Source organism: Microcaecilia unicolor, chromosome 6 (genome assembly GCF_901765095.1).
Source record: "Microcaecilia unicolor chromosome 6, aMicUni1.1, whole genome shotgun sequence".
Taxonomy (NCBI): Eukaryota; Metazoa; Chordata; class Amphibia; order Gymnophiona; family Siphonopidae; genus Microcaecilia; species Microcaecilia unicolor.
In genome coordinates, this window is record NC_044036.1 from 124,022,941 (window position 1) to 124,049,564 (window position 26,624).

The 26,624-nt window shown below is 43.4% G+C and overlaps 1 pseudogene; it reads left to right on the plus strand.

Moving 5' to 3' along the window:
• Window positions 1-436: 436 nt before the first annotated feature.
• On the plus strand, window positions 437-2,657 carry LOC115472467 (annotated as a pseudogene).
• The last annotated feature ends 23,967 nt before the right edge of the window (window positions 2,658-26,624 follow it).

Here is a 26,624-nt window from a genome sequence, read left to right on the forward strand (position 1 = left end):
CTTTGTACGCTTCCGCGATGGAGTGCAGTTGAAAACGTCCAAGTTCGGCTTTCGATTATACCGCGTTATTCGTTTTTATGAGATAAACGTCCATCTCCCGATTTAGGTCAGAACTTGGGCGTTTTTCTCGTTCGATTATAAGCAGGACAGTCAGTTAGCAGCAATTTTCAGTCTACTGGCCATCTAAGTAACCACATAAAATTAGGACAACAAAAAGGCTGTCCTTACGGGTATCGGTCTGAATATCGGCTGGTGCCCGTTTAATTTCTGGGTGACTGCTGATACCTAGACATTCAATGTGGGGAGTCGTGCATGCTTCAGCATTGAATATGTGTGGTCAAGTCAGCCCATGGCTGTGAGCTGCTCAAACACCACATTCAGCCATGGGCTGAATATCAAGTCAATTATTATCAATTATCTTTATCTGTGAAGAAGAATGAAACCCCAGATGAAGCTGGGGCTGACCAAAGTGGAGCAGCACATCAGGATTGAGCAGCCATGCTTGTTCTACAGGAGTGAAATGGAGAGAGTGGGCGATAGGTGGGTAAGTGCCCAATATTGAACGTCATTTTTCTCAGTTTCAGGGGAAGTTTGTTTTGATAGAGTCTAATATTTGATTAAATATGTTCCGGTAGTGGTGAGTTTTGTCTTTGACACTGTATGAGGGGGGGGGGGGGGGGTAGGGAGGGTGAATGTTAGCAGGATGCTTGGTGAATGGAGCTACTGTGATCAGTGAAGGTGCCTGATAAGATATTGGGTAAGGTTTTAAAGGAGAACGGAGTTTTGTGTAGAATTTTTTTTTTAATTACATTGTCAGCGATAGTCAATCCAGGAAAGACGTCAGTGTCCTGTGTTTATAAGGTGCCCAGCTCTGAGGAAGTTGAATCGAGAATGAGAGGAGTGGCCAAGTTGTGTGAAGAAGCACAGTAAAGAACTGTGGGAATGTGATTTTAAAGGATGATATTACCCTTTATGATTGGTGGAGTTACTTCTGTTTATTGTGATTTTTGTTAAAATCTTGAAATTTCAATTAAAGAAAAAATGCAAACTCGGATGTGGCGCTACCTGGGCAGCTACAAGAACCATGACACTAGCTGTGTAAGCTTAAGAGAATTTCTTCCTTCAAAAATGTTCCAGGCACAGCCCCTGGAGGAGATCTTGATGCTGGCCAGACTCCATTAGAGGACGAAGAGAACCAGAAGAATGCACACCTAGGGAAGCAGCAGCCGGGGGGGGGGGGGGGGGGGGACGACTTCTCCCCAGTAGGCCATCCTGGGCCTCATCCAGGGCTAGTGAGACTTCACAGGCTCTCTCTGTTTCATGTGGATGAACATTATGATGCAAATTGTAAGAGGCCAGTGGCCTCAGAAAAGACTTTCTCAAATGAGAACCTCATCAGTTTAAATACAGGAGAAACATTGCTGGGAACCAGAAAGCCCTTGGCACCTCTTGAGTCTACAATGGATCTTAGCTTTAATTCCCCAGTGGTTTTGGATACTCACTAACTGCAGTCAGTGCTAATGATGTGCCAGATTATACAGATGATATCCATACATACCTCAAGGAAATGGAGGTTGCCTGCAAGCTCAAAGTGGGTTATATAAAAAGCAACAAGGCCATCCTAATCGACTGGCTGGTAAAGGTTGGTGGGGAGTTCCAGCTGCAGAGTGAGATGCTGTATCTGTCTGTGAATTACACTGATTGCTTCCTCTCTTCTATGTCTATGTTGAGGGGGAAGCTTCATCTTTTTGGCATGGCTGCTATGCTGCTGACCTCATATTTTGAAGAAACCTATCCACCTGAAATAACTGAGTTTGTGTATATCACAGATGACACCTACACAAAGAAGCAGATGCTAAAGATATTTGCCCTTTGACCTGACTGCTCTCAGCGACCCTTTTACTAAGCCACATAGGCGCCTACGCATGCCCAATGTGCGCCAAATTGGAGTTACCGCCTGATTACTGCATGGCCCCTACAGTAATTTCAATTTTGGAGCACCTTCGCTACACAGATCTGAAAAATATTTTTTTATCTTCTGGTGCACATCAGCTACATACGTCAAGTGGCATTTGACATGTGTAGGTCATTACTGCCCGGTTACCACATGAGACCTTACCGCTATGTCAATGGCTGGCGGTAAGGTCTCAGACCCAAAATGGACGTGCGGCAATTTTCATTTTTCTGCACGTCCATTTTCTTCAAAAATAAAAACAAAAACTTTTCTACAGATGCACTGAAAAATGGATCTGCGTGCATCCATAACACGTGCCTACACTACCGCAGCCCATTTTTCAACGCGCCTTTGTAAAATGATCCCTCACTGTTCTGCGGTTCCTTACCTGGTTCTTCTTGCATCATCCTCTTAATCCTAAAGTTCAGTACTTAAACATATACCTGGAAAAGTTGAGTCTGATTGATGATGACCCCTTCCTGAAATACTTGCCATCAGTTATTGCAGCTGCTGTGCTGTGGCAAACTACATGATCATTGGCTTACCCTGACTTGAATCCTTGGTTCAGAACTCCTTCAGACCATCCTGTCTGCAGCATCCCACATGCAACAGGCTGTCCAAGGTAAGTGCAAAACTGCAAAGTACCATGGAGTATCCCTCATTGATCCTTAACAGATTTTAACATTATTTTAGTAAATGGAGGATGGGACTTTTTAAGATGTATATTCCATTGCAAACACATGATATACAGAATTTTTTATTATTTTTTTTTATTTAGTTGCATTTGTATCCCACATTTTCCCACCTATTTGCGGGCTCAGTGTGGCTTACAATACATTGTAAATAATGGAAATGCAGTTTGTTACATTACGATTATGGTTACATTGTGAATAGTTAAGGAAGACAGAGTTATATCGGTCACTTTTGGGGCGTAGAAACTATAGGATATGTCGTTGGGGAATTACTACGGTGGTCGAATAGTAGCAAGAGAGTGATGGGTAGAGAGTTTTTATCTGTGGGTAGATTGTTGAGTGGGAGAGAGTACGAGGAAGTGGAGTACGTGAGGTAATGTCTTGAGGCATTATTATGATGTATATGGGATTTATATGTTTTAATCCTTGCGGTGTGGACAGAAGACCAATTATGTGGCAGGATTTAGTGACCTTTTATAGGGCCCCTTTTACTAAGCAGCAGTAAGCCCAATGAAGGCTTACTGCTCGCTAAACAGGAAGTACCACTGGGCTACCACAACAGCCTGGCGGTACTTTCCATCCCTAGCGTGCCATCATATCCGGCACTACAACAATATTTTTATTTTTCTAGCGCCGGAGTGTGTCCAGCAGTAATCAGGCAGTGCCATGTGCTACCCAGTTACCACCAGGTTAGCACGGGAGCACTTATTGCCACCTCAATGGGTGGTGGTAAAGGCTTCTTCCTGAAATGGTCGCGTGGCAAGTGCTTTACCCCTAAAACTGGGCACAGATCCCGGTACTAGCACTGTTCTGTAAATGGTGTTCAACTTTGTGTGCCATTTATAGAATAGCACTTAGTGCTTATTTTTTGGTGCCCAAATTTAGGCGTCATTTACAAAATTGAGGCCACTATGGGGTCCTTTTACTAAGCTGTGGTAAACACTAATGCATGCTTACCACAGCGCAAAAGGGCTTACTGCAGGACACTCTGAGGTGTCCCACAGTAATTTTGCACTCTGTACACAAACACACGTGGAGGGGCATAATCAAATGCGAACGCCTATCTCCATGGGCGTCTATGTCTGAAAACGGGTACATGAAGAGGCAGGACAGACCATATTTTCGAAAAATGGACGTTTTTCAGCTGGGCGTTTATTTTTTTTAGCGATAATGGAAACTAAATACGCACAGCTCAAAAACGTCCTAATCCGAGCCATTTGGTCATGGGAGGGGCCACGATTCATAGTACACTCGCCCCCTGACATGCCAGGACACCAACTGGGCACCCTAGAGGTCAGTGTGGCAGACTTCAGACAACGCTCCCACATGCATAGCTCCCTTACCACAGGTGCTGAGCACCCAACCCCCCTCCCCCAAAACCCACTAACCACAAATGTACAACACTACCATAGCTCTTAGGGGTGAAGGGGGCACCTACATGTGGGTACAGTGGGGTTTGGAGACCTCCCATTTACCAGCACAAGTGTTACAGGTAGGGGGTATGGGCCTGGGTCCACCTGGCTGAAGTGCACTGCGGTACACACTAAATGTGCTCCAGGGACCTGCATACACGCAGGCCTCTAGGACTTGTTGCTGCTATATAACATAGGCACAGAAGTTGACACCTGAAGACTAATCTCTCCGAAAACGTCCTTTATTGGAATAAGCACGCTTACTCATAGTTAACTGCAGATCAGAGGTTGTGCCCTACTGGCAACGAGTCTCCCTGGTACTGAGATTAGCAGTAGGTCCGAGCTGGCAGAATGCTGTACAATGCCCTCTTTCAGCAACATTCAAGGTAAGAACTAAGTTCTGTAACGTGGCTAAAACGTGGAAGGGATCTAAAACTGGCTTACAAAAATGGCCACTACCTCATGGACTACCGGAAACAAAACAGGGCACACTCTGACCCAGTAAGCAGGGGTAAAAGCACCATGGGAGTAGAACCTACCAACTACCAACATCGTGAGCATTTGCCACAAGCTAGTGGAATCACGGAGCCCAATACCCTACACCCACCACAATGCATTGCTGATGTGACTCTGCAGAGCACATAACAGAAAAGGTGTCACACTCACCCGAGAGCCACATCAGAACCAGGGAAAGGCTGTCAGAGGATAGAACACATTCTGCTGATCTTGGAGGTGGGTACGGCATTTGAGGCTGGCATAGAGGCTGGAAAAAAAGTCTGTGCTACAATTGTGTGTTAATAAATCCTTGTGTCAATGTTAACTCTCAGATTAGCTTATAACTGCAGGGGCCCAAGCCTGACTGTACAATAGTGATGACAGACATTTGAGTAAACCCCTATTCTATGTGATATCATCTATGGGGAACACTCAATGACTTATCTGTAGGTATCCAAGCTGCTCTGGGTGCTGCTGGTCAACACAAGGATCTTTCATATTCAGAAAAAGATCTGCCTCTTAGTAACTCCACATTAGCACAGACCAATATTATCTGCTGTTGAATTAAATCTTGTACAATTTCAGTTTATCATCCATTCTGAAAATGTTAACAAAACTGTGAAGGAAATAATTCTGTGGCTTCTAAAAGCCCCAGAAATGACCTACAGACCATATTTATGATTGCATTTCAACCTTGAGATGTAAGTTCTCATATGTTTGCATCTCAATTCACTTTGATTTATGATTTTTCCATAAGAATGTGACAAGGGTTGTAATTAGAACCTGCTGGAAGGAAGTAGGTCAAAATCAAAGTTTTTCTATTGCTCTGAGACCTCTTGGGAAGTCAGCTTGAGAAAATTCTGGTCAGTTAGTTTATCTCCTCATGACCTGCCTGGGATAATACAGTGATAGAATAGAAACTGGCCATCCATAAATAAACTGTCCAGTGACCCAGTTTCCAGTAAACAAAACACAGCCATGTCTTGGTACCTTGACTTTTCTCAGTGTAACAGATGTATGAATGTGATGGTGTGGAATGATTTTTAGAACAAAAGGCTCTGAAAGTTCTTTGTGAATTAGACTGGCATGAAAGCTTATCTGTGTATGAAAGTGTAAGGTTGAAATATGAGTTCTCATAGACATGTCATCAGTTTGAACCTGGGTTATTTTATGCTGCTATTTTCTGCTGTTATGTGCAAGTTTCAATGAAAAAATGATTCTCAGAGCTGCAGGCAAAATCTGACTTTGGTAGAATATACTAGGCTTTCTCTAAATCACTGGTTCCCAACCTGTCCTGGAGGAACCCCAGACAGCCAGGTTTTCAGGATATCTGCAATTAATATTCATGAGTTAGATTTGCACGTACTGCCTCCTTTGCATGCAAATGTAACTCATAAATATTCATTGCGTATATTCTGAAAATCTGACTGACTGAAGTTCCTTAAGGATAGGTTTGGGAACCACTCTCTAAATTATAGATCTATAGGAGATTATTTTCAAAGGATGTTATGATGGCCATTTTAGAAACACTGATCATGTTTTTAATGTGGATATTCCAGCATATCGATGTAGAAACCCCCAAATGTCTAAAGCCACATTTTACAAAAGGCTTGAGGAAAACATTTAAGCTGGCAAAATGTCTATGATGGACAGAGCATATTGGGTATGGGGGCATGTCATGGGCACTGCAGCGTTCTCGACATCTGTCTCTGATTCTGGGTAGCATGACAATGTACAGACAATGAAAGATCAACATCAGGAATTAGACCACCCATAAAGGGTAAATAAGAGTAACTGCTGCGTGCACTGTTGCTGACTACAGGAGAACTAATAGACAGTATGTGGGCATGATTGTTGTCTCTATCCACCAAAGTATGTTGTCTTCAACCCCTCTCGTATCCAAGCTTGCCACCTGCCCTCTGCTGCCTTGCCTGCTCTCAAGCTCCCCCCCATCCCACCACCCTTTCTCATACCTACCTTTGAGCCTCTTTCACATCCCTTTCTGACCCAGTCCCATCTGAGCTCTTTGCTGTCAGTCTCTGCCCAGCTGCCTCTCACTCCCTAGCCCCATTCAACTCAGGAGAGGGACCTTGGAGTAATGGTGTCTGAGGATCCCAAGGTAAAGAAACAATGCGACAAGGTGGTGGCTGCAGGCAGAAGGCTGCATGGAGAGAGATATATCCAGCAGAAGAAAGGAGGTGTTGATGCCTCTGTACAAGTCATTGGTGAGATCCCACTTTGAGTACTGTGTTCAGTTTTAGAGGCTGTATCTTGCTAAGGATATAAAAAGACTTGAAGTGGTTCATTGAATAGTGACAAAAAATGGTATGGGGTTTGCATAGCAAGACATACAATGAGAGACTTCATGACCTGAACATGTATACCCTAGAGAAAAGGAGAAGCAGGGGTGATATGATGCAGATGTTCAAATATTTGAAAGGTGTTAATCCACAAACAAACCTTTTCCAGAGAAGTATTTTTTCATCTTTTTTGTATCTTTTATACCCTGAAATAGGTGGGAAAATGTGGGATACAAGCACAATAAATAATAAATTATATATATATATATATATATATATATATATATATATATATATATATATATATATATATATATATATATATACAGAGAGAGAGAGAGAGAGAGAGAGATTTCTGTTTTTGTGAACTTAAGATAGGAAATGGAGCTATATTGATTGCAGTGGAAATTAAAACTCACCACTCCAAGCCAAGCTATAATCTGATTAATATTAAGATGAACTTCTTTTTCATAAGTCTACTAAAGGGCTTCAAATAAAACATGAAAGGCCTGTCTTTTAATAAAGGCTGGATTAATTTCAGTGCCTGTTCAGTATTAACTAGTGCCAAATCTGACGATTGTTTAGGAAATGAATAGAGACAAATGTGATAATTAAAATAAATATAGGAACATTTCAGCTGGAAGGGAGAGTTTCACATGGTAAAAACAATGTAGGATGGGGCAGTAGATAAAAAATGAGATCCATAAATCATATGAGTGCACTGGAGGCTTTCTATTTCTGATCTGTGATGAAATGCTATGGCAATGCTATATTCCTGCAGTATTTTGGCTTATTGGCTCTTTAATCTACTATTAACTATCTTTTCAGCTCTCGGTGGTGATGAACAAACTGAACAGAACTGTGCAGGTGAACACAAAATGGAGATAAAGAGTTAGCAATAGACAGGTTGTCAGAAAAAGAACAAAAAGCAGTGATCAAAGAGACAGAGAGAGTAAAAAGCACTTTAAAGGAAAAATTGCAAAGAGAGAACAAGGCAGAGGAGAGAACCTGCTAAAAGTCCTACATAGATCAGCACAGTACTGACTGTAGTGAGAATAACCTGCTTCATTTTGAATCTGATATTATTCAGTCAAGGATGTGCTATTGGTAATGTGTGTTTAGGAGCAAATGATATCAATGCTGTGCTCTGTAAAGTAAAGTAAAATAACACGATACAAGTTGACGGAGTATGGCCAGAAAAAGGGCGCACCATGGGTATGCATCCCAGTTACATGCGTAGTTTATTGAATACTATAAATTATATGCATCACAGGTGTCGTTCCTGGCTGGTTAAATGGTTTTGAATATCAGGGGGATTATTTTTTCCTGTCTAAAAAGGAAAACGTTACCACAGAAACGATGTATGCTGTACAGAAATGACACCTGCCAGCTCATTTTCGAAAGAGAGCGCCAACCATCTTCCGACACAAATCGGGAGATGGCCAGCGATCTCCTGAAACTGGCCAAATCAGTATAATCAAAAGCCGATTTTGGCCGGCTTCAACTACTTTCCGTTGCGGAGCCGGCGAAACTTCAAGGGGGCGTGTCGGTAAGGTAATGAAGGCAGGATGGGGCGGGACAGGGGCATGCTCATGAGATGGCCGGCTTCACCTGATAATGGAAAAAAAAGCCAGGCTTGACGAGCATTTCGCCGGCTTTACTTGGTCCCTTTTTTTTTCACGACCAAACTTCAAAAAGGAGCCCCAACTGACCAAATGACCACCGGAGGGAATCGGGGATTACCTCCCCTTACTCCCACAGTGGTCACCAAACCCCTCCCACCCAGCCTCTATGCCAGCCTGAAATGTCATACCCAGCTCCCTGACAGCAGTATGCAAGTCCCTGGAGCAGTTTTTTAGTGGGTGCTGTGCACTTCAGGCAGGTGGACCCAGGCCCATCCCCCACCTGTTACATTTGTGGTGGTAAATGTTGAGCCCTCCAAACCCCCCAAAACCCACTGTACCCACATGTAGGTGCCCCCTGCACCCCTAAGGGCTATGGTAGTGATGTACGGTTGTAGGTAGTGGGTTTGGGGGGGATTTGGGGGCTCAGCACCCAAGGTAAGGGAGCTATGCATCTGGGAGCTATTTTTATTTTGTTTTTTATTTTTAGAAGTGCCCACTAGGATGCCTGGTTGGTGTCCTGACATGTGAGGGGGGCCAGTGCACTACAAATGCTGGCTCCTCCCACGACCAAATGCCTTGGATTTGGCCGGGTTTGAGATGGCTGGCATTAGTTTCCATTATCGCCGAAAATCAATGCCAGCCATCTCAAACCCGGCCATCTCTGACATTTGGCCGGGCCCAACCGTATTAGCAAAGAAAAAGATGGCTGGCCATCTTTTTCGAAAATACGGTTGACTCTGCCCATTTACGGAGCCGGCCCCGGAGATGGCCGCCCATAGAGATGGCCGGCACCGTTCGATTATTCCCCTCCTGGTCAGTTAAATGCTACATAGCCCGCTATCTGGCAATACTCAGCAGGAGATAGCTGACTAGCAGTTAGTAGCTAGCTGGTTATATTGCCCAATATGACTGGCTGTCTGTCGATTTTCAGTGTGAGTTTAGTGGCCATATTTGGCCATGTGAAACCCTGGAATATCTTTGGCTGATTTAAACATAACCGGACAGCGCTGAATATTGGGTTGGCCAGTTGTGTTTAAATCGGTCAAAAATAAACTGGATATTCAATGTCTGTCACCAGAAAAAAGCCTGGCATTGACTATCCGGTCTCTGCGCTAACTGTGGGAGGCAGCTAAGCTACCTCCGATGGTCTGAATATCTGCCCCAATATGCTTTAGAATCCAGTCTTTTGACTTTGGATATCATGGTAATTATGAAAATTCCATTGATTATTGACCTATTTCTACAGTACTTACTTTGTACTTGGGTTTGGACTCAGAAATTTTCTCATGTGCATTTTCCATCACAAGGATGTGCCTTTTTAGGAAACCACCCTGGCAAAACAATCAGGGATGCCTTAGCACGACTGAGTCACACCCTTCTCCTTATAAGAACCCCTTTTCCTTTCTTGCTGCCAGTCTGTTGGGGTGGGGGTATTAATTTCTGGGTTTGTCCTTCCTCCAATTTCTTTCCCTTGTTTTTCCTGAAGGGGGCAGAGCAGAAGATAGCTGGGAGCCAAAGATATGGCAGACATTGACAGTAGAAATTGTGACTGGTGCTCAAGTCGAGATAGGCAATAGCACATACACAAATTAAAAAGAGAGGCACGATGAAAGAAATGCTATGCCACTTGGCAAAGAAATGTACTTGCCTAAAATAAGTGGTTTTTGCTGAGGGCACTCTTTAATAAGAAAAAAGAAAATAGAAAAAACAGAGAAAAGGTTTTTTGGCAGTATTGCTGTTAGCCAGTTTATGTGTAGCAGAAATTAGTCTTGGTTCTAGTTTAATATATTATTCATATGGGCATCTACACAGTTAGTCGCGCTAAAAATGTTAGTGTGCCTTTGTAAATAGGGCCCTATGTAAGATGTAGTGCAAAACATACACATATGCCTCTGCACATGGAGGAACTTTCATCAGTTCATGTGGTCATGTCTCTGTGCAGGGAGCCAAATTTCACTGTGCAGGAGTCTGAGCTCCTGGTTCCCTTTAACGGTACCCTTATAACATATCTGTCCCCGATCAAGGCCTGAGTATGTAGTTACCCTCGCTACATTGTGCCGACAACCCCCATATCTATCAGAATGTGTTGCAGCCAACCCTCGACCTATGACATGACATGGGAAGGAAGGGGGGAGGAAGCCCTTTGGACAGCATCCTCTAGCAACCAATAGAAAAGTGCCCAGTGTGTCTCACACACACACACACACACACACACACACACACACTCACCAAACACATTACAGTCACCATGGCATGGGAAATAAAATAGTAACCCCAAACACCCACAGAGGAAATCAAACCCACGTGCCCTATATTCATGGCATATAGCCCTATGCCAAACACATATTGGACAAAGGATTATTCAAGGAAGACAGTACACTCACCACAGATGGCTGCCATAGCATCAGTTGCCCCCTATATGGATGTTTTGTCTTGCCCCCTAGCCCAAACTCATTGTCAACTCCAAAGTTCTGCATGCTGCTCTGGGGGCCCCTGAAATCTCCACATTATAGAGGACTCCCAACCCCCACTTATAGAAACTCCCACATCTCCTCCCCAAAGAACGGCCATGAATCATGGGGTGATGTGCAGCCACTATCATCAGCTAGCATGAGTACCCCACAGATAGATGCTCCCACCTTGATACCTGGAAACTGCCTTTCTCTTGGGGGCCCCAGCAGAGGTGGCCAGAAGGATGGGCGGCTCCGACAGGGTCCCCTGGCATCTCCAAACCAGCTGTAGGACAAATAGGCACGTGGAAGCACACATACCCACACCCCTGACAAAGACAGTAACAACAACCCCATCCTTGCAACAGCACAGTGCCTCAGACATAACCCCCAGATAACAACTGTTGTCCTTGCCCTTGCCTCCTGAAAGCCAGCTACACCTCTATACAATCTATGTAGGATATGTTGATCCCAATTAAAAATCTTTTATACACACAGGGCACACTTCAGCTGCTGAACAGCTTGCCAAGGACCAGACCATCCAGGATGTTCATGGAGTGAAATGATTTTTTTTAAATTCCTGTTAACTGTCCTCTTGTGTCCAGAAGACTTAACACAAAAGCATGTGTGATTGATATCAATGCTTTCCTATCCAGAAAAGGATTCAATTGTCTAAATATCCTTAATTATAAAAAAAACACCTTTGCAAAATCGCAGCTGATCTTTCCCAACCCCATATGATCCCAATGTAACACCAAAACCCTAACTGACTGCTGCCAATCCAATCTCTGTTCCATACCCCTTGGGAGGCAATGCAAAGTGACATTTCCATATATCATGCCCACCGCTATATCACACCCCATCCTCTAAATTAGCTACAAAAGACAATACAAGAGAGGTACCAAGGGCTTTCCCTCCCCCCATACACATACACAATATTCTAAAGCATTTTATCAGCCAGGATCAGCACCTGGCTGGTTAAATGTTCCATAACCACCTATCTGGCAATATTCAGTGAGGGCTAGCCAGCTTTCACTGGTTAATAGTTAGCTAATAGCTGGTTATATCAGCCGACATAACTGGCTATCCACTGATTTTCAGACCCACTTTAGTGGCTATATTTGGCCGCGTGAATATGTGGGATATCTTTGGCCAGTTAGAAGACAACTGGCTACGTCTAAATATCAACGTAGTCGGTTATCTTCTAACCGGCCAAAAATAAACCAGGTATTTAATGCCAGACACAGAAAATGGCCCAGCATTTACTATCCGGGTTTAGCGGTGACCACGGGAATTATCTGGGTTAACACCCGCGGTCTGAATATCGGACCCAAAAAAAGCAGTCCAGCCAGTATCAGGCATCCAAAAAATATATCATTGCAACTGATTAATATTAATCAACTGAATCTTCTACGTAATAGTGAATTCTGAATTCAGTGTTGAATTAGAGAGAATCACCTCCAGCTCTGTTAGACACACTCCACAATCCCTCAGCCACGGTGCTAAGATATTTCCGCTTATAACTCACCATACAAGAAATAAATTCAAATTGTGTTCAGAACACTAAAACTCTCTTCCTTCGAGACACTTTGCAGAATAACACAAATCCCTGCATAAAGACATGTGGAATCTATACAGCAAACATCACAACAGCTCTAACTCCCGGGGCTAAAACTGCAAAAACTGTATCTATTAAATATTACACCAGGCCCAGAGCATCAGTACACCTACTATTGGGAAAGTGGAACAAGCAGGACTGCAATTGACTCTTAGAGGTTGCATCACTCCTTCTCCCCTCCAGTCTTCATTCTCCCACTGTCCTCTGAGACCTCCATTCTCAAATTCCTATGTACTCACTCGTCCCAAACCATCATCTTCCTTTCTTTGACTCTCATTCTTTCACCAGCCCCAGATCATTCCCTGTCATTCAACTCTTCCTAGCATCCAAAACCTTTTTTCTCTTACTTCTGTCTGACTTCTTTTTGCCCTCTCTCACTTTTCTGTCATCCCATTTCCACAGTCTCTCACCCCAGCTTCTATAGTCCCTTGCCTCTCATTCCCTTACTAGCCTTTCAGATCCTTCATACCATATCTCCACTCCTTCCAAACACTTTCTCCTCTTCTCATCCATCTCTAAAAGGCTTTTCCCTTTTACACCATTACACTTCTGACACTTTCTGCTCTTCTTACTTACTCCCTCAGAGATGTCTTCCTTTTCACCCCTTCTTTCTACTCCCCCCTTCCCTGTGAAAACCCAGTTGTTTATGGGGTCTGCAGGATGTACTTAGAAAGATGCAATACGAAGGGGGTCATTTTCAAAAGAGAAAAAAATCCCAAAAGTGTCATAAATCTACATTTTGGATATTTTTCTCACAAAAATGACTAAATTGGTATTTTCAAAACCAATTTTTAGACGTTTTTCTATGAAGTCTGTCAGAAGTGTGTTCAAATTACAAGGGGGCATATTAAGGGTGGGATCTGGGCGTAACTAACACACATGGCCATTAGTGCATGAGCCCTTCCCAACACCTGTTTTGTGGGCGGGAAGGGCTCATGTGCTAACCATGAGCTAATCAGTTGGTGCATGGGAATATAGCTATGCTCACCAATTAGCGCTGGGCATGTCTACTCTCCTCCCCCCAAACACAGCCTAGTACTAAAAATAAAAAGTATTTTTAGCATGTGGGAAGAGTGTACAGATGCCAAAACTACTGTAGAATGCCTGAGTGTGCCCCCACGGTAGTACTACTACTACTACTACTTATAATTTCTATAGCGCTACAAGATGTATACAGCACTGTACACTTGAACATGAAGAGACAGTCCCTGCTCGACAGAGCTTACAATCTAATTAGTTAAGGCAAATGGGACAAATAAGAGAGAAGGGAATTACTAAGGTGGGAATGATAAAATAAGGGTACTGAACAAGTGAGTAAGGGTTAGAAGTTAAATCCAGCATCAAAAATGTGGATTTTTAGCCTAGATTTGAAGACGGCCAGAGATGGAGCTTGACATACTGGCTCAGGAAGTCTATTCCATGGATATGGTGCATAAAAGGAATGGAGTCTAGAGTTAGCGGTGGAGGAGAAGGGTGTAGATAAGAGAGATTTACCCAGTGAATGGAGCTCCCGGGGAGGAGTGTAGGGAGAGATAAGAATGGAGAGGAGCTGCAAAGTGCATTTTCCTGCATGGTAAGAATGTGTTAGTGCTTACCGTATCTTAGTAAAGGACCCCTTAGAATGTTCTGGAAGCAGAGGAAAAAAATCAATTCTGGTAATTACTATATTTTCATTAAATGCCAGCATATTCAGTTTAGAAAAAAAATTATATATATATATATATTCAAACCCATTATATGGATGATCAAGATTACTGAACATATGTTTTTTGTTTTTGTTTTGCTGAGAAATATCATACTTAATGGAGAAAGTTGTGTGTTCCATGTGAAGGGGAAGGGGTGGAAGGACTAAGATTGGCCAGCAAACAGGAAGCTTCTCTCAGGTTTTCTCCATATGTTCACCCTTTCCAAACTGTGATAACAGTTTTTGCTTCTCTGTAACCTCATGATTTCTAAGTTACCTCGAAATTAAATTTCAGAAATCTGGAATACCAAAAGGCTCTGAAAAACATTCCCAGTTTACAGACTCAGAATAGATAGGAATTCTTTGAAAGGTTTCTGAACTTGGACTTAATTAAGAAACTTGTGAACCACAGCGAACTTCATAGTGTGAAGTAGAAGGGTTCGTGTAAGGTTAATAAGTTAATTAGCTACATTCACATGTTTAATTTAAGTACAGTACATGCTCGATAATTACTGCAACTTTTTGTCTCATATTTAAGTGATTTCAAATATATCTGTTGTCTTGCTTCTTCAGGGAACATTATTTATTGCAGAATAAAAGATAATAAAACAAGGTAGGTATTGGAGGACTTCAAAAATAGGTGTTGATTTTCAGTGCCATTTAACTAGCCAGGAGAGACCCTGACTAGTTCAAAAACACTGACCGGCCATAGAGCAGCTTTTGAGGTCCTTTCTAAGGTGCGCTAATGGATTTAGCATGCACTAATGATTAGAATGTGCTAAATGCTAAGAAGCTCATTTTATACCTATGGCTTCTTAGCATTGTGGGGCCCATTTACCAAGCTGCAGTAAAAAGGGCCCTGTGGTAGCAGTGGGGGCCGTGCACCAGGGCCCTTTTTACCACAGCGGGTGGTGGTAAGGGCTCCCACAGTAACCCAGAAGCAACTGGGCAGCATGCAGTGCTACCTGATTACCACCGGGTTAGGATATAAATTATTTTTCATAGCGCTGGGAATGGTGCGCTCAAGGCAGAACTACCGCCGGCAAGCACGTTGGCCAGCGGTAGTTCTGGGTTGCCATGTGGCAAGCCCATTGCTGCGTGGCAACCCTTTAGTAAAAGGGCCCCTTAGTATGTGCATGCACTAATGAGTTAGAGCACCTTAGTAAAACGACCCCATTGAGTGGAACTTAACTGAAGAGTGCTGCTGAATATCTGCTATCACTGCCATTGCACTCTTAGGTTAGGGCTAGGGTAGGCCAGAAGCAGAACTGGCGAGGACTAAGAAGTTATATGGGCACTGCTTATGTTCATTGCCAATGCCCACAAATGGCAGTTCTAACTTGCCCAGATATTTATTCAGGTATCAGTATTAAATATTGGCTGGCACTGAGAACATGTTATTCAGGTCCGGCCCTGAATATTTGAGTCAAATTCATTCTCCCATGGTAGTCAGCACCATAAAAATTGCTAACCACCACCAGCTGAATATAAGAGGGATAGTTTATCTATCTATCTATCTATCTATCTATCTATCTATCTATCTATCTATCTATCTATCTATCTATCTAAGCAAGAGTTTATGTTGCAGGCTGGTAGATGGAAATCTGTAAATCTCTTGGGTTTTTTTTAATTGCATTTAGTATGCATGTAATTTGCCATATTGATAGAAGAACACCTGAAGTCCTTATTGACCCTATTAAGGCTGAGCTAGTCCTCAATGCACTTGTTAGGTTTATAGTCTCCTTTTTGAAAGTTAAACGCTAACATATTGGATTTCCTGATTATACTTACTCCAAAGCTAATATCAAATCTGATCATATTATGATCACTGTTATCAAGCGGCCCCATCACCAATACCTCCCACACCAGATCATGCATTCCACTACGGACTAGGTCTAGAATTTTTCCTTCTCTTGTCGGCTCCTGTACCAGCTGCTCCATAAAGCAATCCTTGAGTTCGTCAATGAAGTTTACCTCCCTCGCATGCCCCAATGTTACATGTACCCAGTCAATATCAGGGTAATTGAAATCACCCATTATTATTGTGTTGACTAGTTTGTTTGTTTACCTAATTTCCTTTAACATTTCTACATCTGTCTGTTCATCCTGGGCAGGAGGACGGTAGTACACTCCTATCACTATCTTTTTCTCCTTTAAACATGGAATTTCAATCCACAGGGATTCCAAGATGTGTTTTGCTTCCTGCAGAATTTTCAATCTATTTGATTCAAGGCCCTCCTTAACATACAATGCTACCCCTCCACCTATTTGTTCCATCCTTTCACTACGATATAATTTGTACCCTGGTATGACAGTGTCCCACTGGTTATCCTCCTTCCACCAGGTCTCAGAGATGCCTATTATATTTAATTTTTCATTTAGTGCAATATATTCTAACTCTCCCATCTTATTTCTTAGACTTCTGGCATTCACATATAGACATTTCAAACTATGTTTGTTGTTTCTATTTACATCATGCTCAGTACTTGACAGTATTAATTTGCAATCTTTTGTCTGATTGCAATCTTTTGCCTGATCTACTACAGTCTCTTTTGCAACCTATCAGGATACCCTATCTTCCCTGTTTTGGTGATATCTTTGAAAGATACCTTATTTCGAACCATGCGCTTTTGAGTGACTGTCAGCCGTCCCCCAGTCTCTATTTTAAAAGCTGTTCTATCTCCTTTTTAAATGCCAATGCCAGCACCCTGGTCACACCCTGGTTAAGGTGGAGACCATCCTTTTGGAATAGGCTCCCCCTTCCCCAGAATGTTGACCAGTTCCTAACAAATCTAAAACCCTCCTCCCTGCACCATTGTCTCATCCACGCATTGAGACTCTGGAGCTCTGCCTGTCTCTTGGGCCCTGCGTTTGGAATGGGTAGCACTTCAGAAAATGCTACCCTAGAGGTTCTGGGTTTGAACTTTCTACCTAAGAGTCTAAATTTGGCTTCCAGAACCTCTCTCCCACATTTTCCTTTGTTTGGGGAAAGGTCATCCCTGATTCCCTCCAGTGGTCATCTGGTCATTTAGGGCACCTTTTTTTGTGCTTATTTGTTAATAAAACAGGTCTAGACCAAAACGTCCAATTTATAGCCCTGGATGTTTTTGTTTTGTTTCATTATGGCAGAAATACATCCAAGTGGTAAGAACGCCCAGATCCTGCCCTTAACACGCTCCTGACATGCCCCCTTGTGACGAACTTCATAGAAAAACGTCTAAAAATTGGTTTTGAAAATACCAATATGGACGTTTTTGTGAGAAAAACATCCAAATGCAGATTTATGCCACTTTTTGGATGTTTTTCTTGTTTGAAAATGAGCCCTGTAGTGACCTATGGAACTTTGTAAATCCAAGTGCTTTGAAAATGAGCCCCTGGGGGGACAATGCACTTTCTCTCTAATCCTTCCCTCCGCCATGTTAATAATTGTACCTTTGCTGGTGGGGCTACCCAATCCCCACCATTCGATGTGATCAGCTTCTCGGAATTACTCCAGTGCTGCCTTAGCAGCAATGAAATCAGTGGCATCCTTTCTAAACACCAACAGTGGTACTTTTCACACATACTCTTAATTTAGATCATATTCGTATCAATCAAACTAAATACTCTCTTTGCTCTACAATTAAAATTCTTAGAGTCTATTTCATTAGATTATCAGGTTAATTATTTAATCCAAAATTCTTTTTTGTTGATAAGGAGTTTAAGAAGAATTAGGACATTTTTTTGAAGTAGATCAATTTAGATTTTTGCTTAGTAAACAGGGGGGGGGGGGGGGGGGGGTAAATTAGAGTATTGTAACCTGATCTATTTGGGAGACATAAAGCAGTTAATGCAAAAACTGCGAACCATTCAGAACACCACAGTTAAGCTATTTTTTTCCTTACGGACATTTGACAGAATTTCAGTCTATTATCAGAAGCAGTGGCGTACCAAGGGGGGGGCGGTGGGGGTGGTCCGCCCCGGGTGTCAGCGGGTGGGGGTGCTCCACGAGAGCCGACAACTTTTTTTTTTTAATCCATGCAGCGATCGCCGATGCAGGCAGCGCCTCGCGTCTGCCCTGCATGAACTGAAAAGAGGAAATTGCTTTGCTGACGTCGGGCCTTCCCTCGCTTGTTGTCCCGCCCTCTTTTGAGGTAACTTCCTATTTCCTCGAGGGCGGGACAACAAGCGAGGGAAGGCTCGACGTCAGCAAAGCGATTTCCTCTTTTCAGTTCATGCAGGGCAGACGCGAGGCGTTGCCTGCATCGCTGCACGGATTAAAAAAAAAAAAAAGCAGGGTGGTGACTTTAGGGTGAAGAGGGCTCAGGCCTCTCAACGGAGGGGGTCTCAGATGGGAGAGGGGGGGCTCAGAGGGGAGAAGGGGATTGGTGAGGGTGCTCAGAGGGAAGAAGGGGATTGGGGAGGGTGGGGGTGCTCATAGGGGAGAAGGGGATTGGGGAGGGTGCTCTTATGGGAGAAGGGGATTGGGGAGGGTGGGGGTGCTCATAGGGGAGAAGGGGATTGGGGAGGGTGCTTAGAGGGGAGAAGGGGATTGGGGAGCTCAGAGGGGAGAAGGGGATTGGGGAGGGTGAGGGTGAGGGTGCTCAGAGGGAAGAAGGGGATTGGGGAGGGTGGGGTGGTCATAGGGGAGAAGGGGATTGGGGAGGGGAGTGCTCAGATGGGAGAAGGGGTCTGGGGGTCTGACAAGGGGGCAGGAGGGAAAATGGGTCCATGCCTGGGGCAGGTGGGAGAATGGGTCTGGGGCTGAAAAGGGGGGATGCAAGGCATGTGGTGGATGAAGGGGGCTGGAACTGGGAGCTGAAAAGGAGGGTATTTGGGATAAGGGGGCTAGTACTGGAACTGGGGGCTGAAACGGGGCAGGGGCTGAAACTGGGGGCTTTAAAGGGGACAGGGAGAACTGGCTGGGGCTGAAGCTCGGGACTGATTGGAGAAAAGGGTTGGGGACTGGTGGGATAGTGGGGCTGAAAAGGGGGGCAGGTGGGAGATGTGGGCTGGGGCTGGAACTAGGGGCAGGTGGAATAAGGGGGCTGAAAAGAGGGGGCAGAGAGAGAGAGGGGACAGACCCTGGATGGAAGTGGGGAGTGTGAGCGAGGGCAGACCTTGGATGGATGGGAGAGGGAGGGCAGACGGATTGAAGGGGCAGAGAGAAAGGGCAGATGGTGGGTGGAAGGGGGAGAGAGAAAGAGGGCAGACTGGGGTAAATGGTGGATGGAAGGGGCAGAGATAGAGGGCAGATGTGGATGGAAAGGAGAGAGAGAGATGGCAGACTGGGGCAGATGGTGGATGGAAGGGGCAGAAATAGAGGGCAGATGTGGATGGAAGGGAGAGAGAGGGCAGACAGTGGATGGAAGGAGCAGAGAGAGAGGGCAGACACTGGATGGAAGGGACATTAGAGAGGGCAGACACTGGATGGCAGAGAGTGAGCGAAGACATGCTGGATGGAAGGAAGACAGTGAAAAGAAGATGAGGAAAGCAGAAACCAGAGACAACAAACTGTAAATATACATTTTAATTATTTTGCTTTAGGATATAGTATTGTAGCTGTGTTAATAAATGTTTATAAGTAGAACATGTAAATAAGGTCATCTTTTTATTGGACTAATTTTAATACATTTTGACTTAACTTTCAGAGAACAAACCCCCCTTCCTCAGGTCAGGATAGGATAATGTAACAGCACTATACTGTATTGACCTGAGGAAGGAGATTTTGGCCTCTGAAAGCTAAATGTATTAGTCCAATAAAATGATATTATTTGTTTTATTTCTATTTGTTAATTTGTAAAGTGGTGATCGGATTTGTTAGTTTTTTCAAATTTACATCTGCTGTCTTTATATTTTGCACAGTACTAGGGGACATTTTCCGTTTCTGTGGTGTTGCATTGTATGCAGAGTCTGGCATCGGGGGTTCAGTTTAATTTTTGTCTAAATAGAAAGTTTATGATTACTTATTCTATAGTGGATTAGGGTGTATCTGTGTTTGTGAAAAAGACATGGCTTTCAGTTGGCATTGACTGTGCAGGATTGATGATCTGTATTATTCTGTCTGGTTTCATTTTACAATAGGTGAATTGATGTTCTAGTGCTCACTGTAGTGTTTAAGATGCTTTCCTTTTCTTTAAGTGACTCGTAGAAATTACTGCTTATGGTATGGTAGAATTGCTCTATAGGTCCTGATGTTTTGTATTCTCGGTATGCCTAGTACTGGATTTGGGGGGGGGCAGGTGTTAAAAAATGACCGGCCCCGGGTGTCAACTACCCTAGGTACGCCACTGATCAGAAGCTACATTGATTGCCAATAGATGTTAGAATTCATTTCAAACTATGATGCATGCTCTTTAAAATTCTATCTGGGGCTACCCAGAATACTTAGTTTTCCTTCTTGAATGTAGTGCATTTAACAAGCTACAAAGAGCTTGTAGTATTTCTTATTTTACTCTTCCTTCTATCAAGGGTATAAAAAGATTTTCCATCTGTGATAAATTGTTTGCTGTACTATCAACTAAGACTTGGAAATTGATATCTCCTTGCTTTACTTAGTTTTCTAACTATTTGCTGTTTAGAAAACATTTGAAAACTTTACTGTTTAAGAGGCTCGCTGATTCATTTTAATGTATACTTGACTTTATACATAAATTGTGAAGGTATTTTTTTTTATATAGGGGATTGTAGAAATGCATGCGTACTTGAATGTTAAATAAATTGCCAAGGATTTACCTTGTTTTTTTTATTATTGTAAACCTCTCACAACCATTTGGTATAGAGCGGTATATACATTTCAATGTAATGTGATGTAATGTAATCAGTACCGGTGTAGGTGGCTGGAAAGTAGGCCGCCAACCTCTTCGCTGCTGATGCAGCATTGGGGAGGTTCTGGAGAGTGGATCTTATTGGCTGGTAGGGATTGGGCATCCCCACCAGCTATTTAACTTTGGTTGTAGAGGAAGCCTGAGCCCAAACTCGGGGGGCAATGCCCTGAAGGCCCCTTCCCCTGTGGCTATGCAACTGCTGTCACAGTTGTTTTATGGGTAGACAGTACATAGAAGTAATCAATAAGGGGTCTTTTTACTAAAATTTAGTAAAAAAAATGGCTTTAATATGTTCTTACATGGGTTTTTACTGCATGCAAAAACCATTTTTAGTGCAGCAGGAGAATGGCCAATTTTCTGTTTTTCCTATTAATGGCCTTGTAGTAATATTGCACAATATAAAATATAGAGGGTTCTCATTTACAGCGTGAGGAAGCACAGAGGGATGTTACAGGAGAAAAAGCCTTGAGAAGCTCCTAGACTTACTTAACAGTCTTACAGGAGCAGGGCTTCATCATCATCGGCAAAAACCTCCTCTATTACCAAAACAGGGGGCGTGCAAAGAAGCTACTAAGTAGTAAATTTAAAACCAATTGAAGAAAATATTTATTCACTCAACGTGTAATTAAACTCTGGAATTCATTGCCAGAGAATATGGAAAAAGCAGTTAGCTTGGCAGGGTTTAAAACAAGGTTTGTATATTTCCTAAAAGAAAAGTCCATAAGCCATTATTAACACAGACTTGGGAAAATCCACTGCATATTCTAGGATAAACAGTATAATGTTCTGGGATCTTGCCAGGTACTTGTGACCTGCATTGGCCACTGTTGGAATCAGGATAATGGGCTTGATGGACCTTCGGTGTGTCCCAGTATGGCAAGGTTATGTTCTTATGTTCTTATCTGGGAGGGTCAGGCAGTGGCAGTGCCCTAACAGCTGTGAGACAGAAGGCTTCATACAGTAGGTGGAAAATTTTACATAGCAGGTAAACTTGATAGAAAACAGCAAAACACAGGTAGCAAAGGGTCATTCACTGTTTGAGAGTAAGGTATTTAAATATGCTTCAGGGTAGGAGGTATACAGCCAGCGGACCCCAGATGTTGTGGCGGCATTCCATGTTCCCAGCATCTTACACCCTGTCTGAAAAAAGAGGCTTGTCTATTTAACTTTTTCTATATTTGATATTTTGTTTATGGCTTTGTAAACCTTGTCTGTTGTTTATTTACTGTTAGTCACATTGAATTTGAGTATGTTCGGGATAATGTGGGATATAAATGACAAAATAAAGAAATAAGCTTAGATTTGTTTTCTGAGGTCTTTCCATTTTTTTCTGTAGGTTATTTTATTGTGAGAAATGACCTTTTTTCATGGAGCAGATGACCCACCACACTCATTATTTATGATAGGCAGTGGCGTAGCTAGGGTAGTTGACACCCGGGGCCAGTCATTTTTTAACAGCCCCCCCCCCCCCCCGAAATCCAATACTAGGCATACCGAGAATACAAAACACTCAGGACCTATAGAGCAATTCTACCATACCATAAGCAGTAATTTGTATGAGTCACACAAGGAAAAGGAATGCATCTTAAACACTACAGTGAGCACTAGAACATCAATTCACCTATTGTAAAACGAAAACAGACAGCTTAGTACAGTCAATGCCAACTGAAAGCCATGTCTTTTTCACAAATAGATACACCCTAATCCACTATAGAATAAGTAATCATAAACTTTCTATTTAGACAAAAATTAAACTGAACCCCCGATGCCAGACTCTGCATACAATGCAACACCACAGAAACAGAAAACAAATAATATCATTTTATTGGATTCATACATTTAGCTTTCAGAGGCCAAAACCTCCTTCCTCAGGTCAATTCAGTATAGTACTGTTACAGTGTCCTATCCTGACATGAGGAAGGGGGTTTTGTTCTCCGAAAGTAAAATGTATTAAAATTAGTCCAATAAAAAGATTACCTTATTTACATGTTCTATTATAAACATTTATTAACACAGCTACAATACTACTTTATCCTAAAGCAAAAAAATAAAAATATATATTTACAGTTCGTTGTCTCTGGTTTCTGCTTTCCTCATCTTTTCACTGTCTTCCTTCTATCCAGCATCTGTCTTCGCTCTCTCTCTCTCTGCCATCCAGTGTCTGCCCTCTCTCTCTGCCCCTTCCATCCACTGTCTGCCCTCTCTCCCTTCCATCCACTTCTGCCCCTTCCATGCACCATCTGCCCCAGTTTGCCATCTCTCTCTCTCCCCCTTCCATCAATATCTGGCCTCTATCTCTGCCCCTTCCATCCACCATTTGCCCCAGTCTGCCCTCTTTCTCTCTCCCCTTCCACCCACCATCTGCCCTTTCTCTCTGCCCCTTCAATCCGTCTGCCCTCCCTTTCCCATCCGTCCAGGGTCTGCCTTCCCTCACGTGCCCCCCTTCCATCCAGGATCTGTCCCCTCTCTCTCTGCCCCCTCTTTTCAGTCCCCAGTTCCAGTCCCCTTCATCCACCGCATGCCTTGCATCCCCCCCTTTCAGCCCCAGACCCATTCTCCCACCTGCCCCAGGCATGGACCCATTTTCCCTCCTACCCCCATGTCAGACCCAGTTCCAGCTTCAGACCCCTTCTCCCATCTCTGAGCACCCATCTGAGCTCCCCTACCCTCCCTAATCCCCTTTAAGCACCCCTCTGAGGTCCCCCACCCCTCCCCAATCCCCTTCTCCCCTCCTTGATGCTCTCCCACCCTCCCTAATCCCCTTTAAGCACCCCTCTGAGCTCCCCCACCCCTCCCCAATCCCCTTCTCCCCTCTCTGAGCTCGCCCACCCTCCCTAACCCCCTTTAAGCACCCCTCTGAGGTCCCCCACCCCTCCCCAATCCCCTTCTCCCCTCTCTGAGCTCCCCACCCTCCCTAATCCCCTTTAAGCACCCCTCTGAGCTCCCCCACTTTTCCCCAATCCCCTTCTCCCCTCCTTGATGCTCTCCCACCCTCCCTAATCCTCTTTAAGCACCCCTCTGAGCGCCCCCACCCCTCCCCAATCCCCTTCTCCCCTCTGAGTCCCCCGACCCGACCCGAGATCCATTCTCCTACCCTGTACTGCTTTAAAAAATTGTTTTCGAAGTGCCGGAAAGTGGCAGGCAGCGCGCCTTGCGTCTGCCCTGCTAGTAAACAAAATCTCGCTGACGACGTCGTCATCGTCGCCCTTCCCACATTGAGTCCCGCCCCCTCTGAGGCAACTTCCTATTACCGCGAGGGTGGGCGGGACTCAATGTGGGAAGGGCGACGACGTCAGCGAGATCTTCTTTACTAGCAGGGCAGACGCGAGGCGCGCTGCTTGCCACTTTCCAGCGCTTTGAAAAAAAAATTTTTAAGGCGGAGCAGCGGGAGCGGAGCACCCCCCCTCCACCCGATGACACCCGGGGCGGACCGCCCCCACCGCCCCACCCTTGCTACGCCACTGATGATAGGCACTATTTTTTCTTTCCTCCATTTAAATTAAAGGGGTTGATATGCAGCTGGCGGCGCTCAGCATTTTGCTGCCTGCCACCGGTGTTTTTCACTGACATTTAATGCTGGGCCCTGTCCTGCCTTAGACATTGAAAGGCCAATATTCAGACCATAGGAGATAGCCAGGCTGTCTTCTGCGGTCACCGCTGAGCCCGGGTAGCCAAGATTCCCATTCAAATTCAAACATTGCCAGAATATAGGTGTTTTGCATGCAGTGAAGGCAGTGCATACAAATCTCTCTCATGAATATTCATTGTGGGTATCCTGAAAACCTGGCCGGCTGGGGAGCCTCCAGGACCAGGTTTGGGAACCACTGGTTTGGCACCTTGGTGAAATCAGAGCCTCAATTAGCAGCACACATCTACTATATCTGACTAAAAGAAAGACAGCCTGGGATAGAGAACATGCCAAAGTTTGTTTTTGAAGAAAAATATATTTTAAATCTTGATAGGACCTGCAGAAACGAATATGAACTGTATTATCATCAGTCTTAAACTTATATGAACATGTTGTACTGATAAACCTGGGGAATACTGTTAATATGAATCCAGAACATCTATGTCAATTAAATATTTAAATTTAAAGAATGACTATTGATAACCCATAATAAATTGTTCGGGTTACATTAACATCTGACCAGCAGATGCCAAAACACAGTAAAATTCCCATCCAGCTGTGGCAATACCAGAGGATAATTTATGTTAATTTAATTATGCTAGGGTTTGTATACATCATAAATAAAGCTAAGCATATAGCCTGGATAATTTAATGATAAGTGGCATTCTTGTTCTACACTGCAGATTATGCTAAGCACAAATTTGATAAACTCTGTCCTGGTGTCGCATTGCTTTGCTAGTTCTGAAATGACCTTTATTAAAGTCAGTGGTAATTCTAATTTGTTTGCATAATATCCAAATTGAAATACACTTTACACTTTAATTGAACAAGTTAACATAACATGTAATAAAAAATGCCATGCAAGATGTGTTTACATTACTGCCATTCACCGATTAAAACAAGACTTCTGCAGGAGGTAGAGAAAAACTTGTTCTTTCCATGTTTTATAAAGTTAGGCCACATTTTGAGGCTGATGTAATAAACCGCAAAATGTTTTTGCAGAAAAAAAAATGCTTGAACAAATAAGGAGGGATAGTTACTAAAATACAATAAGAGAAAAAAATGCATGGTATTTGAAATGTAACCACAATAAGGGGCCCTTATACCAAGGTGCGTAAAGCAACTTGCAAATTTATGTACACTAACTATTACTACTAGAACTTATCATTTCTATAGTGCTACTAGACATATGCAGTGCTGTACACTGAGCATGTAAGAGACAGTCCCTGCTCGACAGAGCTTACAATCTAATCAAGACAGACAAACAGAACTAGAAGCATGCCAACTGTTAGTGCAGTGTCATGCCAGTTACTGTGGGAAAATTTGCATGTTAACCACATGTTATCATGGGTTGCAGGAAATAGGAAGAGAATGAACATGGACTGAATGGTACAATTTGGACCAAATTCTATAAATAGCGTCGGAACGTTGTTGCCAAAAGTCCCATACTAAGTGCTAGTCTATAAATGGTACTGAAAGTTAAGTACTGTTTATTGAATACGCTTAGTGTCGGGAACAGTGCCTAATTTTAGACGCAAGGATTTAAATTTGGCACAGGTTCCCCTTATTCTGTAACAGCATGCATAAATTATAGGAACACCCCTGAGCCACCCATGACCCCTCCCATGGCTGAGCTTCTTTTTGGAGCTGCATGTAAAATTTACACGTGTATCCCCGTGACTAATTATGTATGCGTAAGTTTCAATTAATGACAATTAGTACCAATAATTGATTATGTCCACCCATTGCTGATTGGCTCGTTATTCAATTAAATTGATTGTGCAAATTGGGCACGCGCCCAGATTTGCAAATGCAATTTTAACATAGTAACATAGTAAATGACGGCAGAAAAAGACCTGTACGGTCCATCCAGTCTGCCCAACATGATAAACTTATTTACATGGTATGTGATACTTTATATGTATACCCGAGTTTGATTTGTCCTTGCCTTGCTCAGAGC